Source organism: Cinclus cinclus, unplaced genomic scaffold, assembly GCF_963662255.1.
Source record: "Cinclus cinclus unplaced genomic scaffold, bCinCin1.1 SCAFFOLD_86, whole genome shotgun sequence".
Lineage (NCBI taxonomy): Eukaryota > Metazoa > Chordata > Aves > Passeriformes > Cinclidae > Cinclus > Cinclus cinclus.
Window position 1 is genome coordinate 490809 of NW_026912187.1, and position 16272 is coordinate 507080.

A 16272-nucleotide genomic window follows, 5' to 3' on the forward strand; every position below is an offset into this window, starting at 1 on the left:
CTAGGGCAGGGGCTGAAGCGTTGCAGAGCTGGAGCCAAGACGGGGAGGGTGCCCTTGGAAGCTGCAGAAGATTCTGCTGGCAGAGATGTGGCAAGCCGTGGCTGGAGCTGGAACAGAAGAGCTGGCAGTGAAATAAAGCTTGTGGGTTGACAAAGAGCTGAAATCACTGGGGCTGGGGAAAAGGGGACTCCGAAATGGCTGAGGCTGAAATCACTGGGGCTGGCATAGGAGCTGCAAGTGGCGCAGACTATGCCGATGGGACACTGAGACTGTAGGGTTGGGGTGCCGAATTCACTGGAGGCCTGGGCTATTGAGGGTGGGGCTGGCTACTGCGTCTGAGCATGGGACGGGCCGTGTAGGGCTGAAAGGGGCCCTTTAGGACTGCTTGCGCCTGAAGTGCCCCCCCCCCCCCCCCCCCCCCCCCCCGTGCCGGCATGTTGCCACTGGGTGTGAGGGCCACCGTAGGGCTGCAGCCGGAAGCCAGTGTGTGTGTGTGTGTGTGTGTCTGGGAAATGCTAAGTGGGCCTGGCATTGCCAGTGGGAACGGCATACAAAGCGTGCAGCTCAGTAAGGGACTGTGCGACGGAGGCAGAGACCACCGTGGGGCTGGCATAGTAGTACTGGACCTGGGATGGGGACTGTAGGGCTGGAGGTGAAATCATTCTGGGGTTGGGATACGCATGGTGGGGTGGACTTGGAGGCTCTAGGGCAGGGGCTGAAGCGTTGCAGAGCTGGAGCCAAGACGGGGAGGGTGCCCTTGGAAGCTGCAGAAGATTCTGCTGGCAGAGATGTGGCAAGCCGTGGCTGGAGCTGGAACAGAAGAGCTGGCAGTGAAATAAAGCTTGTGGGTTGACAAAGAGCTGAAATCACTGGGGCTGGGGAAAAGGGGACTCCGAAATGGCTGAGGCTGAAATCACTGGGGCTGGCATAGGAGCTGCAAGTGGCGCAGACTATGCCGATGGGACACTGAGACTGTAGGGTTGGGGTGCCGAATTCACTGGAGGCCTGGGCTATTGAGGGTGGGGCTGGCTACTGCGTCTGAGCATGGGACGGGCCGTGTAGGGCTGAAAGGGGCCCTTTAGGACTGCTTGCGCCTGAAGTGCCCCCCCCCCCCCCCCCCCCGTGCCGGCATGTTGCCACTGGGTGTGAGGGCCACCGTAGGGCTGCAGCCGGAAGCCAGTGTGTGTGTGTGTGTGTGTGTGTGTGTGTGTGTGTGTGTGTGTCTGGGTAATGCTAAGTGGGCCTGGCATTGCCAGTGGGAACGGCATACAAAGCGTGCAGCTCAGTAAGGGACTGTGCGACGGAGGCAGAGACCACCGTGGGGCTGGCATAGTAGTACTGGACCTGGGATGGGGACTGTAGGGCTGGAGGTGAAATCATTCTGGGGTTGGGATACGCATGGTGGGGTGGACTTGGAGGCTCTAGGGCAGGGGCTGAAGCGTTGCAGAGCTGGAGCCAAGACGGGGAGGGTGCCCTTGGAAGCTGCAGAAGATTCTGCTGGCAGAGATGTGGCAAGCCGTGGCTGGAGCTGGAACAGAAGAGCTGGCAGTGAAATAAAGCTTGTGGGTTGACAAAGAGCTGAAATCACTGGGGCTGGGGAAAAGGGGACTCCAAAATGGCTGAGGCTGAAATCACTGGGGCTGGCATAGGAGCTGCAAGTGGCGCAGACTATGCCGATGGGACACTGAGACTGTAGGGTTGGGGTGCCGAATTCACTGGAGGCCTGGGCTATTGAGGGTGGGGCTGGCTACTGCGTCTGAGCATGGGACGGGCCGTGTAGGGCTGAAAGGGGCCCTTTAGGACTGCTTGCGCCTGAAGTGCCCCCCCCACCCCCGTGCCGGCATGTTGCCACTGGGTGTGAGGGCCACCGTAGGGCTGCAGCCGGAAGCCAGTGTGTGTGTGTGTGTGTGTGTGTGTGTGTGTGTGTGTCTGGGAAATGCTAAGTGGGCCTGGCATTGCCAGTGGGAACGGCATACAAAGCGTGCAGCTCAGTAAGGGACTGTGCGACGGAGGCAGAGACCACCGTGGGGCTGGCATAGTAGTACTGGACCTGGGATGGGGACTGTAGGGCTGGAGGTGAAATCATTCTGGGGTTGGGATACGCATGGTGGGGTGGACTTGGAGGCTCTAGGGCAGGGGCTGAAGCGTTGCAGAGCTGGAGCCAAGACGGGGAGGGTGCCCTTGGAAGCTGCAGAAGATTCTGCTGGCAGAGATGTGGCAAGCCGTGGCTGGAGCTGGAACAGAAGAGCTGGCAGTGAAATAAAGCTTGTGGGTTGACAAAGAGCTGAAATCACTGGGGCTGGGGAAAAGGGGACTCCGAAATGGCTGAGGCTGAAATCACTGGGGCTGGCATAGGAGCTGCAAGTGGCGCAGACTATGCCGATGGGACACTGAGACTGTAGGGTTGGGGTGCCGAATTCACTGGAGGCCTGGGCTATTGAGGGTGGGGCTGGCTACTGCGTCTGAGCATGGGACGGGCCGTGTAGGGCTGAAAGGGGCCCTTTAGGACTGCTTGCGCCTGAAGTGCCCCCCCCCCCCCCCCCCGTGCCGGCATGTTGCCACTGGGTGTGAGGGCCACCGTAGGGCTGCAGCCGGAAGCCAGTGTGTGTGTGTGTGTGTGTGTGTGTGTGTGTGTGTGTGTCTGGGTAATGCTAAGTGGGCCTGGCATTGCCAGTGGGAACGGCATACAAAGCGTGCAGCTCAGTAAGGGACTGTGCGACGGAGGCAGAGACCACCGTGGGGCTGGCATAGTAGTACTGGACCTGGGATGGGGACTGTAGGGCTGGAGGTGAAATCATTCTGGGGTTGGGATACGCATGGTGGGGTGGACTTGGAGGCTCTAGGGCAGGGGCTGAAGCGTTGCAGAGCTGGAGCCAAGACGGGGAGGGTGCCCTTGGAAGCTGCAGAAGATTCTGCTGGCAGAGATGTGGCAAGCCGTGGCTGGAGCTGGAACAGAAGAGCTGGCAGTGAAATAAAGCTTGTGGGTTGACAAAGAGCTGAAATCACTGGGGCTGGGGAAAAGGGGACTCCAAAATGGCTGAGGCTGAAATCACTGGGGCTGGCATAGGAGCTGCAAGTGGCGCAGACTATGCCGATGGGACACTGAGACTGTAGGGTTGGGGTGCCGAATTCACTGGAGGCCTGGGCTATTGAGGGTGGGGCTGGCTACTGCGTCTGAGCATGGGACGGGCCGTGTAGGGCTGAAAGGGGCCCTTTAGGACTGCTTGCGCCTGAAGTGCCCCCCCCACCCCCGTGCCGGCATGTTGCCACTGGGTGTGAGGGCCACCGTAGGGCTGCAGCCGGAAGCCAGTGTGTGTGTGTGTGTGTGTGTGTGTGTGTGTGTGTGTCTGGGAAATGCTAAGTGGGCCTGGCATTGCCAGTGGGAACGGCATACAAAGCGTGCAGCTCAGTAAGGGACTGTGCGACGGAGGCAGAGACCACCGTGGGGCTGGCATAGTAGTACTGGACCTGGGATGGGGACTGTAGGGCTGGAGGTGAAATCATTCTGGGGTTGGGATACGCATGGTGGGGTGGACTTGGAGGCTCTAGGGCAGGGGCTGAAGCGTTGCAGAGCTGGAGCCAAGACGGGGAGGGTGCCCTTGGAAGCTGCAGAAGATTCTGCTGGCAGAGATGTGGCAAGCCGTGGCTGGAGCTGGAACAGAAGAGCTGGCAGTGAAATAAAGCTTGTGGGTTGACAAAGAGCTGAAATCACTGGGGCTGGGGAAAAGGGGACTCCGAAATGGCTGAGGCTGAAATCACTGGGGCTGGCATAGGAGCTGCAAGTGGCGCAGACTATGCCGATGGGACACTGAGACTGTAGGGTTGGGGTGCCGAATTCACTGGAGGCCTGGGCTATTGAGGGTGGGGCTGGCTACTGCGTCTGAGCATGGGACGGGCCGTGTAGGGCTGAAAGGGGCCCTTTAGGACTGCTTGCGCCTGAAGTGCCCCCCCCCCCCCCCCCCGTGCCGGCATGTTGCCACTGGGTGTGAGGGCCACCGTAGGGCTGCAGCCGGAAGCCAGTGTGTGTGTGTGTGTGTGTGTGTGTGTGTGTGTGTGTCTGGGAAATGCTAAGTGGGCCTGGCATTGCCAGTGGGAACGGCATACAAAGCGTGCAGCTCAGTAAGGGACTGTGCGACGGAGGCAGAGACCACCGTGGGGCTGGCATAGTAGTACTGGACCTGGGATGGGGACTGTAGGGCTGGAGGTGAAATCATTCTGGGGTTGGGATACGCATGGTGGGGTGGACTTGGAGGCTCTAGGGCAGGGGCTGAAGCGTTGCAGAGCTGGAGCCAAGACGGGGAGGGTGCCCTTGGAAGCTGCAGAAGATTCTGCTGGCAGAGATGTGGCAAGCCGTGGCTGGAGCTGGAACAGAAGAGCTGGCAGTGAAATAAAGCTTGTGGGTTGACAAAGAGCTGAAATCACTGGGGCTGGGGAAAAGGGGACTCCGAAATGGCTGAGGCTGAAATCACTGGGGCTGGCATAGGAGCTGCAAGTGGCGCAGACTATGCCGATGGGACACTGAGACTGTAGGGTTGGGGTGCCGAATTCACTGGAGGCCTGGGCTATTGAGGGTGGGGCTGGCTACTGCGTCTGAGCATGGGACGGGCCGTGTAGGGCTGAAAGGGGCCCTTTAGGACTGCTTGCGCCTGAAGTGCCCCCCCCACCCCCGTGCCGGCATGTTGCCACTGGGTGTGAGGGCCACCGTAGGGCTGCAGCCGGAAGCCAGTGTGTGTGTGTGTGTGTGTGTCTGGGAAATGCTAAGTGGGCCTGGCATTGCCAGTGGGAACGGCATACAAAGCGTGCAGCTCAGTAAGGGACTGTGCGACGGAGGCAGAGACCACCGTGGGGCTGGCATAGTAGTACTGGACCTGGGATGGGGACTGTAGGGCTGGAGGTGAAATCATTCTGGGGTTGGGATACGCATGGTGGGGTGGACTTGGAGGCTCTAGGGCAGGGGCTGAAGCGTTGCAGAGCTGGAGCCAAGACGGGGAGGGTGCCCTTGGAAGCTGCAGAAGATTCTGCTGGCAGAGATGTGGCAAGCCGTGGCTGGAGCTGGAACAGAAGAGCTGGCAGTGAAATAAAGCTTGTGGGTTGACAAAGAGCTGAAATCACTGGGGCTGGGGAAAAGGGGACTCCGAAATGGCTGAGGCTGAAATCACTGGGGCTGGCATAGGAGCTGCAAGTGGCGCAGACTATGCCGATGGGACACTGAGACTGTAGGGTTGGGGTGCCGAATTCACTGGAGGCCTGGGCTATTGAGGGTGGGGCTGGCTACTGCGTCTGAGCATGGGACGGGCCGTGTAGGGCTGAAAGGGGCCCTTTAGGACTGCTTGCGCCTGAAGTGCCCCCCCCCCCCCCCCCCCCCCCCCGTGCCGGCATGTTGCCACTGGGTGTGAGGGCCACCGTAGGGCTGCAGCCGGAAGCCAGTGTGTGTGTGTGTGTGTGTGTGTGTGTGTGTGTGTGTGTCTGGGAAATGCTAAGTGGGCCTGGCATTGCCAGTGGGAACGGCATACAAAGCGTGCAGCTCAGTAAGGGACTGTGCGACGGAGGCAGAGACCACCGTGGGGCTGGCATAGTAGTACTGGACCTGGGATGGGGACTGTAGGGCTGGAGGTGAAATCATTCTGGGGTTGGGATACGCATGGTGGGGTGGACTTGGAGGCTCTAGGGCAGGGGCTGAAGCGTTGCAGAGCTGGAGCCAAGACGGGGAGGGTGCCCTTGGAAGCTGCAGAAGATTCTGCTGGCAGAGATGTGGCAAGCCGTGGCTGGAGCTGGAACAGAAGAGCTGGCAGTGAAATAAAGCTTGTGGGTTGACAAAGAGCTGAAATCACTGGGGCTGGGGAAAAGGGGACTCCGAAATGGCTGAGGCTGAAATCACTGGGGCTGGCATAGGAGCTGCAAGTGGCGCAGACTATGCCGATGGGACACTGAGACTGTAGGGTTGGGGTGCCGAATTCACTGGAGGCCTGGGCTATTGAGGGTGGGGCTGGCTACTGCGTCTGAGCATGGGACGGGCCGTGTAGGGCTGAAAGGGGCCCTTTAGGACTGCTTGCGCCTGAAGTGCCCCCCCCCCCCCCCCCCCCCCCCCCCGTGCCGGCATGTTGCCACTGGGTGTGAGGGCCACCGTAGGGCTGCAGCCGGAAGCCAGTGTGTGTGTGTGTGTGTGTGTCTGGGAAATGCTAAGTGGGCCTGGCATTGCCAGTGGGAACGGCATACAAAGCGTGCAGCTCAGTAAGGGACTGTGCGACGGAGGCAGAGACCACCGTGGGGCTGGCATAGTAGTACTGGACCTGGGATGGGGACTGTAGGGCTGGAGGTGAAATCATTCTGGGGTTGGGATACGCATGGTGGGGTGGACTTGGAGGCTCTAGGGCAGGGGCTGAAGCGTTGCAGAGCTGGAGCCAAGACGGGGAGGGTGCCCTTGGAAGCTGCAGAAGATTCTGCTGGCAGAGATGTGGCAAGCCGTGGCTGGAGCTGGAACAGAAGAGCTGGCAGTGAAATAAAGCTTGTGGGTTGACAAAGAGCTGAAATCACTGGGGCTGGGGAAAAGGGGACTCCGAAATGGCTGAGGCTGAAATCACTGGGGCTGGCATAGGAGCTGCAAGTGGCGCAGACTATGCCGATGGGACACTGAGACTGTAGGGTTGGGGTGCCGAATTCACTGGAGGCCTGGGCTATTGAGGGTGGGGCTGGCTACTGCGTCTGAGCATGGGACGGGCCGTGTAGGGCTGAAAGGGGCCCTTTAGGACTGCTTGCGCCTGAAGTGCCCCCCCCCCCCCCCCCCCGTGCCGGCATGTTGCCACTGGGTGTGAGGGCCACCGTAGGGCTGCAGCCGGAAGCCAGTGTGTGTGTGTGTGTGTGTGTGTGTGTGTGTGTGTGTCTGGGAAATGCTAAGTGGGCCTGGCATTGCCAGTGGGAACGGCATACAAAGCGTGCAGCTCAGTAAGGGACTGTGCGACGGAGGCAGAGACCACCGTGGGGCTGGCATAGTAGTACTGGACCTGGGATGGGGACTGTAGGGCTGGAGGTGAAATCATTCTGGGGTTGGGATACGCATGGTGGGGTGGACTTGGAGGCTCTAGGGCAGGGGCTGAAGCGTTGCAGAGCTGGAGCCAAGACGGGGAGGGTGCCCTTGGAAGCTGCAGAAGATTCTGCTGGCAGAGATGTGGCAAGCCGTGGCTGGAGCTGGAACAGAAGAGCTGGCAGTGAAATAAAGCTTGTGGGTTGACAAAGAGCTGAAATCACTGGGGCTGGGGAAAAGGGGACTCCGAAATGGCTGAGGCTGAAATCACTGGGGCTGGCATAGGAGCTGCAAGTGGCGCAGACTATGCCGATGGGACACTGAGACTGTAGGGTTGGGGTGCCGAATTCACTGGAGGCCTGGGCTATTGAGGGTGGGGCTGGCTACTGCGTCTGAGCATGGGACGGGCCGTGTAGGGCTGAAAGGGGCCCTTTAGGACTGCTTGCGCCTGAAGTGCCCCCCCCCCCCCCCCCCCGTGCCGGCATGTTGCCACTGGGTGTGAGGGCCACCGTAGGGCTGCAGCCGGAAGCCAGTGTGTGTGTGTGTGTGTGTGTGTGTGTCTGGGAAATGCTAAGTGGGCCTGGCATTGCCAGTGGGAACGGCATACAAAGCGTGCAGCTCAGTAAGGGACTGTGCGACGGAGGCAGAGACCACCGTGGGGCTGGCATAGTAGTACTGGACCTGGGATGGGGACTGTAGGGCTGGAGGTGAAATCATTCTGGGGTTGGGATACGCATGGTGGGGTGGACTTGGAGGCTCTAGGGCAGGGGCTGAAGCGTTGCAGAGCTGGAGCCAAGACGGGGAGGGTGCCCTTGGAAGCTGCAGAAGATTCTGCTGGCAGAGATGTGGCAAGCCGTGGCTGGAGCTGGAACAGAAGAGCTGGCAGTGAAATAAAGCTTGTGGGTTGACAAAGAGCTGAAATCACTGGGGCTGGGGAAAAGGGGACTCCAAAATGGCTGAGGCTGAAATCACTGGGGCTGGCATAGGAGCTGCAAGTGGCGCAGACTATGCCGATGGGACACTGAGACTGTAGGGTTGGGGTGCCGAATTCACTGGAGGCCTGGGCTATTGAGGGTGGGGCTGGCTACTGCGTCTGAGCATGGGACGGGCCGTGTAGGGCTGAAAGGGGCCCTTTAGGACTGCTTGCGCCTGAAGTGCCCCCCCCACCCCCGTGCCGGCATGTTGCCACTGGGTGTGAGGGCCACCGTAGGGCTGCAGCCGGAAGCCAGTGTGTGTGTGTGTGTGTGTGTGTGTGTGTGTGTGTCTGGGAAATGCTAAGTGGGCCTGGCATTGCCAGTGGGAACGGCATACAAAGCGTGCAGCTCAGTAAGGGACTGTGCGACGGAGGCAGAGACCACCGTGGGGCTGGCATAGTAGTACTGGACCTGGGATGGGGACTGTAGGGCTGGAGGTGAAATCATTCTGGGGTTGGGATACGCATGGTGGGGTGGACTTGGAGGCTCTAGGGCAGGGGCTGAAGCGTTGCAGAGCTGGAGCCAAGACGGGGAGGGTGCCCTTGGAAGCTGCAGAAGATTCTGCTGGCAGAGATGTGGCAAGCCGTGGCTGGAGCTGGAACAGAAGAGCTGGCAGTGAAATAAAGCTTGTGGGTTGACAAAGAGCTGAAATCACTGGGGCTGGGGAAAAGGGGACTCCGAAATGGCTGAGGCTGAAATCACTGGGGCTGGCATAGGAGCTGCAAGTGGCGCAGACTATGCCGATGGGACACTGAGACTGTAGGGTTGGGGTGCCGAATTCACTGGAGGCCTGGGCTATTGAGGGTGGGGCTGGCTACTGCGTCTGAGCATGGGACGGGCCGTGTAGGGCTGAAAGGGGCCCTTTAGGACTGCTTGCGCCTGAAGTGCCCCCCCCCCCCCCCCCCCGTGCCGGCATGTTGCCACTGGGTGTGAGGGCCACCGTAGGGCTGCAGCCGGAAGCCAGTGTGTGTGTGTGTGTGTGTGTGTGTGTGTGTGTGTGTCTGGGAAATGCTAAGTGGGCCTGGCATTGCCAGTGGGAACGGCATACAAAGCGTGCAGCTCAGTAAGGGACTGTGCGACGGAGGCAGAGACCACCGTGGGGCTGGCATAGTAGTACTGGACCTGGGATGGGGACTGTAGGGCTGGAGGTGAAATCATTCTGGGGTTGGGATACGCATGGTGGGGTGGACTTGGAGGCTCTAGGGCAGGGGCTGAAGCGTTGCAGAGCTGGAGCCAAGACGGGGAGGGTGCCCTTGGAAGCTGCAGAAGATTCTGCTGGCAGAGATGTGGCAAGCCGTGGCTGGAGCTGGAACAGAAGAGCTGGCAGTGAAATAAAGCTTGTGGGTTGACAAAGAGCTGAAATCACTGGGGCTGGGGAAAAGGGGACTCCGAAATGGCTGAGGCTGAAATCACTGGGGCTGGCATAGGAGCTGCAAGTGGCGCAGACTATGCCGATGGGACACTGAGACTGTAGGGTTGGGGTGCCGAATTCACTGGAGGCCTGGGCTATTGAGGGTGGGGCTGGCTACTGCGTCTGAGCATGGGACGGGCCGTGTAGGGCTGAAAGGGGCCCTTTAGGACTGCTTGCGCCTGAAGTGCCCCCCCCCCCCCCCCCCCCCCCCCCCCGTGCCGGCATGTTGCCACTGGGTGTGAGGGCCACCGTAGGGCTGCAGCCGGAAGCCAGTGTGTGTGTGTGTGTGTGTGTCTGGGAAATGCTAAGTGGGCCTGGCATTGCCAGTGGGAACGGCATACAAAGCGTGCAGCTCAGTAAGGGACTGTGCGACGGAGGCAGAGACCACCGTGGGGCTGGCATAGTAGTACTGGACCTGGGATGGGGACTGTAGGGCTGGAGGTGAAATCATTCTGGGGTTGGGATACGCATGGTGGGGTGGACTTGGAGGCTCTAGGGCAGGGGCTGAAGCGTTGCAGAGCTGGAGCCAAGACGGGGAGGGTGCCCTTGGAAGCTGCAGAAGATTCTGCTGGCAGAGATGTGGCAAGCCGTGGCTGGAGCTGGAACAGAAGAGCTGGCAGTGAAATAAAGCTTGTGGGTTGACAAAGAGCTGAAATCACTGGGGCTGGGGAAAAGGGGACTCCGAAATGGCTGAGGCTGAAATCACTGGGGCTGGCATAGGAGCTGCAAGTGGCGCAGACTATGCCGATGGGACACTGAGACTGTAGGGTTGGGGTGCCGAATTCACTGGAGGCCTGGGCTATTGAGGGTGGGGCTGGCTACTGCGTCTGAGCATGGGACGGGCCGTGTAGGGCTGAAAGGGGCCCTTTAGGACTGCTTGCGCCTGAAGTGCCCCCCCCCCCCCCCCCCCCCCCCCCCGTGCCGGCATGTTGCCACTGGGTGTGAGGGCCACCGTAGGGCTGCAGCCGGAAGCCAGTGTGTGTGTGTGTGTGTGTGTGTGTGTGTGTGTGTGTCTGGGAAATGCTAAGTGGGCCTGGCATTGCCAGTGGGAACGGCATACAAAGCGTGCAGCTCAGTAAGGGACTGTGCGACGGAGGCAGAGACCACCGTGGGGCTGGCATAGTAGTACTGGACCTGGGATGGGGACTGTAGGGCTGGAGGTGAAATCATTCTGGGGTTGGGATACGCATGGTGGGGTGGACTTGGAGGCTCTAGGGCAGGGGCTGAAGCGTTGCAGAGCTGGAGCCAAGACGGGGAGGGTGCCCTTGGAAGCTGCAGAAGATTCTGCTGGCAGAGATGTGGCAAGCCGTGGCTGGAGCTGGAACAGAAGAGCTGGCAGTGAAATAAAGCTTGTGGGTTGACAAAGAGCTGAAATCACTGGGGCTGGGGAAAAGGGGACTCCGAAATGGCTGAGGCTGAAATCACTGGGGCTGGCATAGGAGCTGCAAGTGGCGCAGACTATGCCGATGGGACACTGAGACTGTAGGGTTGGGGTGCCGAATTCACTGGAGGCCTGGGCTATTGAGGGTGGGGCTGGCTACTGCGTCTGAGCATGGGACGGGCCGTGTAGGGCTGAAAGGGGCCCTTTAGGACTGCTTGCGCCTGAAGTGCCCCCCCCCCCCCCCCCCCCCCCCCCCGTGCCGGCATGTTGCCACTGGGTGTGAGGGCCACCGTAGGGCTGCAGCCGGAAGCCAGTGTGTGTGTGTGTGTGTGTGTCTGGGAAATGCTAAGTGGGCCTGGCATTGCCAGTGGGAACGGCATACAAAGCGTGCAGCTCAGTAAGGGACTGTGCGACGGAGGCAGAGACCACCGTGGGGCTGGCATAGTAGTACTGGACCTGGGATGGGGACTGTAGGGCTGGAGGTGAAATCATTCTGGGGTTGGGATACGCATGGTGGGGTGGACTTGGAGGCTCTAGGGCAGGGGCTGAAGCGTTGCAGAGCTGGAGCCAAGACGGGGAGGGTGCCCTTGGAAGCTGCAGAAGATTCTGCTGGCAGAGATGTGGCAAGCCGTGGCTGGAGCTGGAACAGAAGAGCTGGCAGTGAAATAAAGCTTGTGGGTTGACAAAGAGCTGAAATCACTGGGGCTGGGGAAAAGGGGACTCCGAAATGGCTGAGGCTGAAATCACTGGGGCTGGCATAGGAGCTGCAAGTGGCGCAGACTATGCCGATGGGACACTGAGACTGTAGGGTTGGGGTGCCGAATTCACTGGAGGCCTGGGCTATTGAGGGTGGGGCTGGCTACTGCGTCTGAGCATGGGACGGGCCGTGTAGGGCTGAAAGGGGCCCTTTAGGACTGCTTGCGCCTGAAGTGCCCCCCCCCCCCCCCCCCCGTGCCGGCATGTTGCCACTGGGTGTGAGGGCCACCGTAGGGCTGCAGCCGGAAGCCAGTGTGTGTGTGTGTGTGTGTGTGTGTGTGTGTGTGTGTCTGGGAAATGCTAAGTGGGCCTGGCATTGCCAGTGGGAACGGCATACAAAGCGTGCAGCTCAGTAAGGGACTGTGCGACGGAGGCAGAGACCACCGTGGGGCTGGCATAGTAGTACTGGACCTGGGATGGGGACTGTAGGGCTGGAGGTGAAATCATTCTGGGGTTGGGATACGCATGGTGGGGTGGACTTGGAGGCTCTAGGGCAGGGGCTGAAGCGTTGCAGAGCTGGAGCCAAGACGGGGAGGGTGCCCTTGGAAGCTGCAGAAGATTCTGCTGGCAGAGATGTGGCAAGCCGTGGCTGGAGCTGGAACAGAAGAGCTGGCAGTGAAATAAAGCTTGTGGGTTGACAAAGAGCTGAAATCACTGGGGCTGGGGAAAAGGGGACTCCGAAATGGCTGAGGCTGAAATCACTGGGGCTGGCATAGGAGCTGCAAGTGGCGCAGACTATGCCGATGGGACACTGAGACTGTAGGGTTGGGGTGCCGAATTCACTGGAGGCCTGGGCTATTGAGGGTGGGGCTGGCTACTGCGTCTGAGCATGGGACGGGCCGTGTAGGGCTGAAAGGGGCCCTTTAGGACTGCTTGCGCCTGAAGTGCCCCCCCCCCCCCCCCCCCGTGCCGGCATGTTGCCACTGGGTGTGAGGGCCACCGTAGGGCTGCAGCCGGAAGCCAGTGTGTGTGTGTGTGTGTGTGTGTGTCTGGGAAATGCTAAGTGGGCCTGGCATTGCCAGTGGGAACGGCATACAAAGCGTGCAGCTCAGTAAGGGACTGTGCGACGGAGGCAGAGACCACCGTGGGGCTGGCATAGTAGTACTGGACCTGGGATGGGGACTGTAGGGCTGGAGGTGAAATCATTCTGGGGTTGGGATACGCATGGTGGGGTGGACTTGGAGGCTCTAGGGCAGGGGCTGAAGCGTTGCAGAGCTTGGAGCCAAGACGGGGAGGGTGCCCTTGGAAGCTGCAGAAGATTCTGCTGGCAGAGATGTGGCAAGCCGTGGCTGGAGCTGGAACAGAAGAGCTGGCAGTGAAATAAAGCTTGTGGGTTGACAAAGAGCTGAAATCACTGGGGCTGGGGAAAAGGGGACTCCGAAATGGCTGAGGCTGAAATCACTGGGGCTGGCATAGGAGCTGCAAGTGGCGCAGACTATGCCGATGGGACACTTGGGACACTGAGACTGTAGGGTTGGGGTGCCGAATTCACTGGAGGCCTGGGCTATTGAGGGTGGGGCTGGCTACTGCGTCTGAGCATGGGACGGGCCGTGTAGGGCTGAAAGGGGCCCTTTAGGACTGCTTGCGCCTGAAGTGCCCCCCCCCCCCCCCCCGTGCCGGCATGTTGCCACTGGGTGTGAGGGCCACCGTAGGGCTGCAGCCGGAAGCCAGTGTGTGTGTGTGTGTGTGTGTGTGTGTGTCTGGGAAATGCTAAGTGGGCCTGGCATTGCCAGTGGGAACGGCATACAAAGCGTGCAGCTCAGTAAGGGACTGTGCGACGGAGGCAGAGACCACCGTGGGGCTGGCATAGTAGTACTGGACCTGGGATGGGGACTGTAGGGCTGGAGGTGAAATCATTCTGGGGTTGGGATACGCATGGTGGGGTGGACTTGGAGGCTCTAGGGCAGGGGCTGAAGCGTTGCAGAGCTGGAGCCAAGACGGGGAGGGTGCCCTTGGAAGCTGCAGAAGATTCTGCTGGCAGAGATGTGGCAAGCCGTGGCTGGAGCTGGAACAGAAGAGCTGGCAGTGAAATAAAGCTTGTGGGTTGACAAAGAGCTGAAATCACTGGGGCTGGGGAAAAGGGGACTCCGAAATGGCTGAGGCTGAAATCACTGGGGCTGGCATAGGAGCTGCAAGTGGCGCAGACTATGCCGATGGGACACTGAGACTGTAGGGTTGGGGTGCCGAATTCACTGGAGGCCTGGGCTATTGAGGGTGGGGCTGGCTACTGCGTCTGAGCATGGGACGGGCCGTGTAGGGCTGAAAGGGGCCCTTTAGGACTGCTTGCGCCTGAAGTGCCCCCCCCCCCCCCCCCCCGTGCCGGCATGTTGCCACTGGGTGTGAGGGCCACCGTAGGGCTGCAGCCGGAAGCCAGTGTGTGTGTGTGTGTGTGTGTGTGTGTGTGTGTGTGTCTGGGAAATGCTAAGTGGGCCTGGCATTGCCAGTGGGAACGGCATACAAAGCGTGCAGCTCAGTAAGGGACTGTGCGACGGAGGCAGAGACCACCGTGGGGCTGGCATAGTAGTACTGGACCTGGGATGGGGACTGTAGGGCTGGAGGTGAAATCATTCTGGGGTTGGGATACGCATGGTGGGGTGGACTTGGAGGCTCTAGGGCAGGGGCTGAAGCGTTGCAGAGCTGGAGCCAAGACGGGGAGGGTGCCCTTGGAAGCTGCAGAAGATTCTGCTGGCAGAGATGTGGCAAGCCGTGGCTGGAGCTGGAACAGAAGAGCTGGCAGTGAAATAAAGCTTGTGGGTTGACAAAGAGCTGAAATCACTGGGGCTGGGGAAAAGGGGACTCCGAAATGGCTGAGGCTGAAATCACTGGGGCTGGCATAGGAGCTGCAAGTGGCGCAGACTATGCCGATGGGACACTGAGACTGTAGGGTTGGGGTGCCGAATTCACTGGAGGCCTGGGCTATTGAGGGTGGGGCTGGCTACTGCGTCTGAGCATGGGACGGGCCGTGTAGGGCTGAAAGGGGCCCTTTAGGACTGCTTGCGCCTGAAGTGCCCCCCCCACCCCCGTGCCGGCATGTTGCCACTGGGTGTGAGGGCCACCGTAGGGCTGCAGCCGGAAGCCAGTGTGTGTGTGTGTGTGTGTGTGTGTGTGTGTGTGTCTGGGAAATGCTAAGTGGGCCTGGCATTGCCAGTGGGAACGGCATACAAAGCGTGCAGCTCAGTAAGGGACTGTGCGACGGAGGCAGAGACCACCGTGGGGCTGGCATAGTAGTACTGGACCTGGGATGGGGACTGTAGGGCTGGAGGTGAAATCATTCTGGGGTTGGGATACGCATGGTGGGGTGGACTTGGAGGCTCTAGGGCAGGGGCTGAAGCGTTGCAGAGCTGGAGCCAAGACGGGGAGGGTGCCCTTGGAAGCTGCAGAAGATTCTGCTGGCAGAGATGTGGCAAGCCGTGGCTGGAGCTGGAACAGAAGAGCTGGCAGTGAAATAAAGCTTGTGGGTTGACAAAGAGCTGAAATCACTGGGGCTGGGGAAAAGGGGACTCCGAAATGGCTGAGGCTGAAATCACTGGGGCTGGCATAGGAGCTGCAAGTGGCGCAGACTATGCCGATGGGACACTGAGACTGTAGGGTTGGGGTGCCGAATTCACTGGAGGCCTGGGCTATTGAGGGTGGGGGCTATTGAGGGTGGGGCTGGCTACTGCGTCTGAGCATGGGACGGGCCGTGTAGGGCTGAAAGGGGCCCTTTAGGACTGCTTGCGCCTGAAGTGCCCCCCCCCCCCCCCCCGTGCCGGCATGTTGCCACTGGGTGTGAGGGCCACCGTAGGGCTGCAGCCGGAAGCCAGTGTGTGTGTGTGTGTGTGTGTGTGTCTGGGAAATGCTAAGTGGGCCTGGCATTGCCAGTGGGAACGGCATACAAAGCGTGCAGCTCAGTAAGGGACTGTGCGACGGAGGCAGAGACCACCGTGGGGCTGGCATAGTAGTACTGGACCTGGGATGGGGACTGTAGGGCTGGAGGTGAAATCATTCTGGGGTTGGGATACGCATGGTGGGGTGGACTTGGAGGCTCTAGGGCAGGGGCTGAAGCGTTGCAGAGCTGGAGCCAAGACGGGGAGGGTGCCCTTGGAAGCTGCAGAAGATTCTGCTGGCAGAGATGTGGCAAGCCGTGGCTGGAGCTGGAACAGAAGAGCTGGCAGTGAAATAAAGCTTGTGGGTTGACAAAGAGCTGAAATCACTGGGGCTGGGGAAAAGGGGACTCCAAAATGGCTGAGGCTGAAATCACTGGGGCTGGCATAGGAGCTGCAAGTGGCGCAGACTATGCCGATGGGACACTGAGACTGTAGGGTTGGGGTGCCGAATTCACTGGAGGCCTGGGCTATTGAGGGTGGGGCTGGCTACTGCGTCTGAGCATGGGACGGGCCGTGTAGGGCTGAAAGGGGCCCTTTAGGACTGCTTGCGCCTGAAGTGCCCCCCCCACCCCCGTGCCGGCATGTTGCCACTGGGTGTGAGGGCCACCGTAGGGCTGCAGCCGGAAGCCAGTGTGTGTGTGTGTGTGTGTGTGTGTGTGTGTGTGTCTGGGAAATGCTAAGTGGGCCTGGCATTGCCAGTGGGAACGGCATACAAAGCGTGCAGCTCAGTAAGGGACTGTGCGACGGAGGCAGAGACCACCGTGGGGCTGGCATAGTAGTACTGGACCTGGGATGGGGACTGTAGGGCTGGAGGTGAAATCATTCTGGGGTTGGGATACGCATGGTGGGGTGGACTTGGAGGC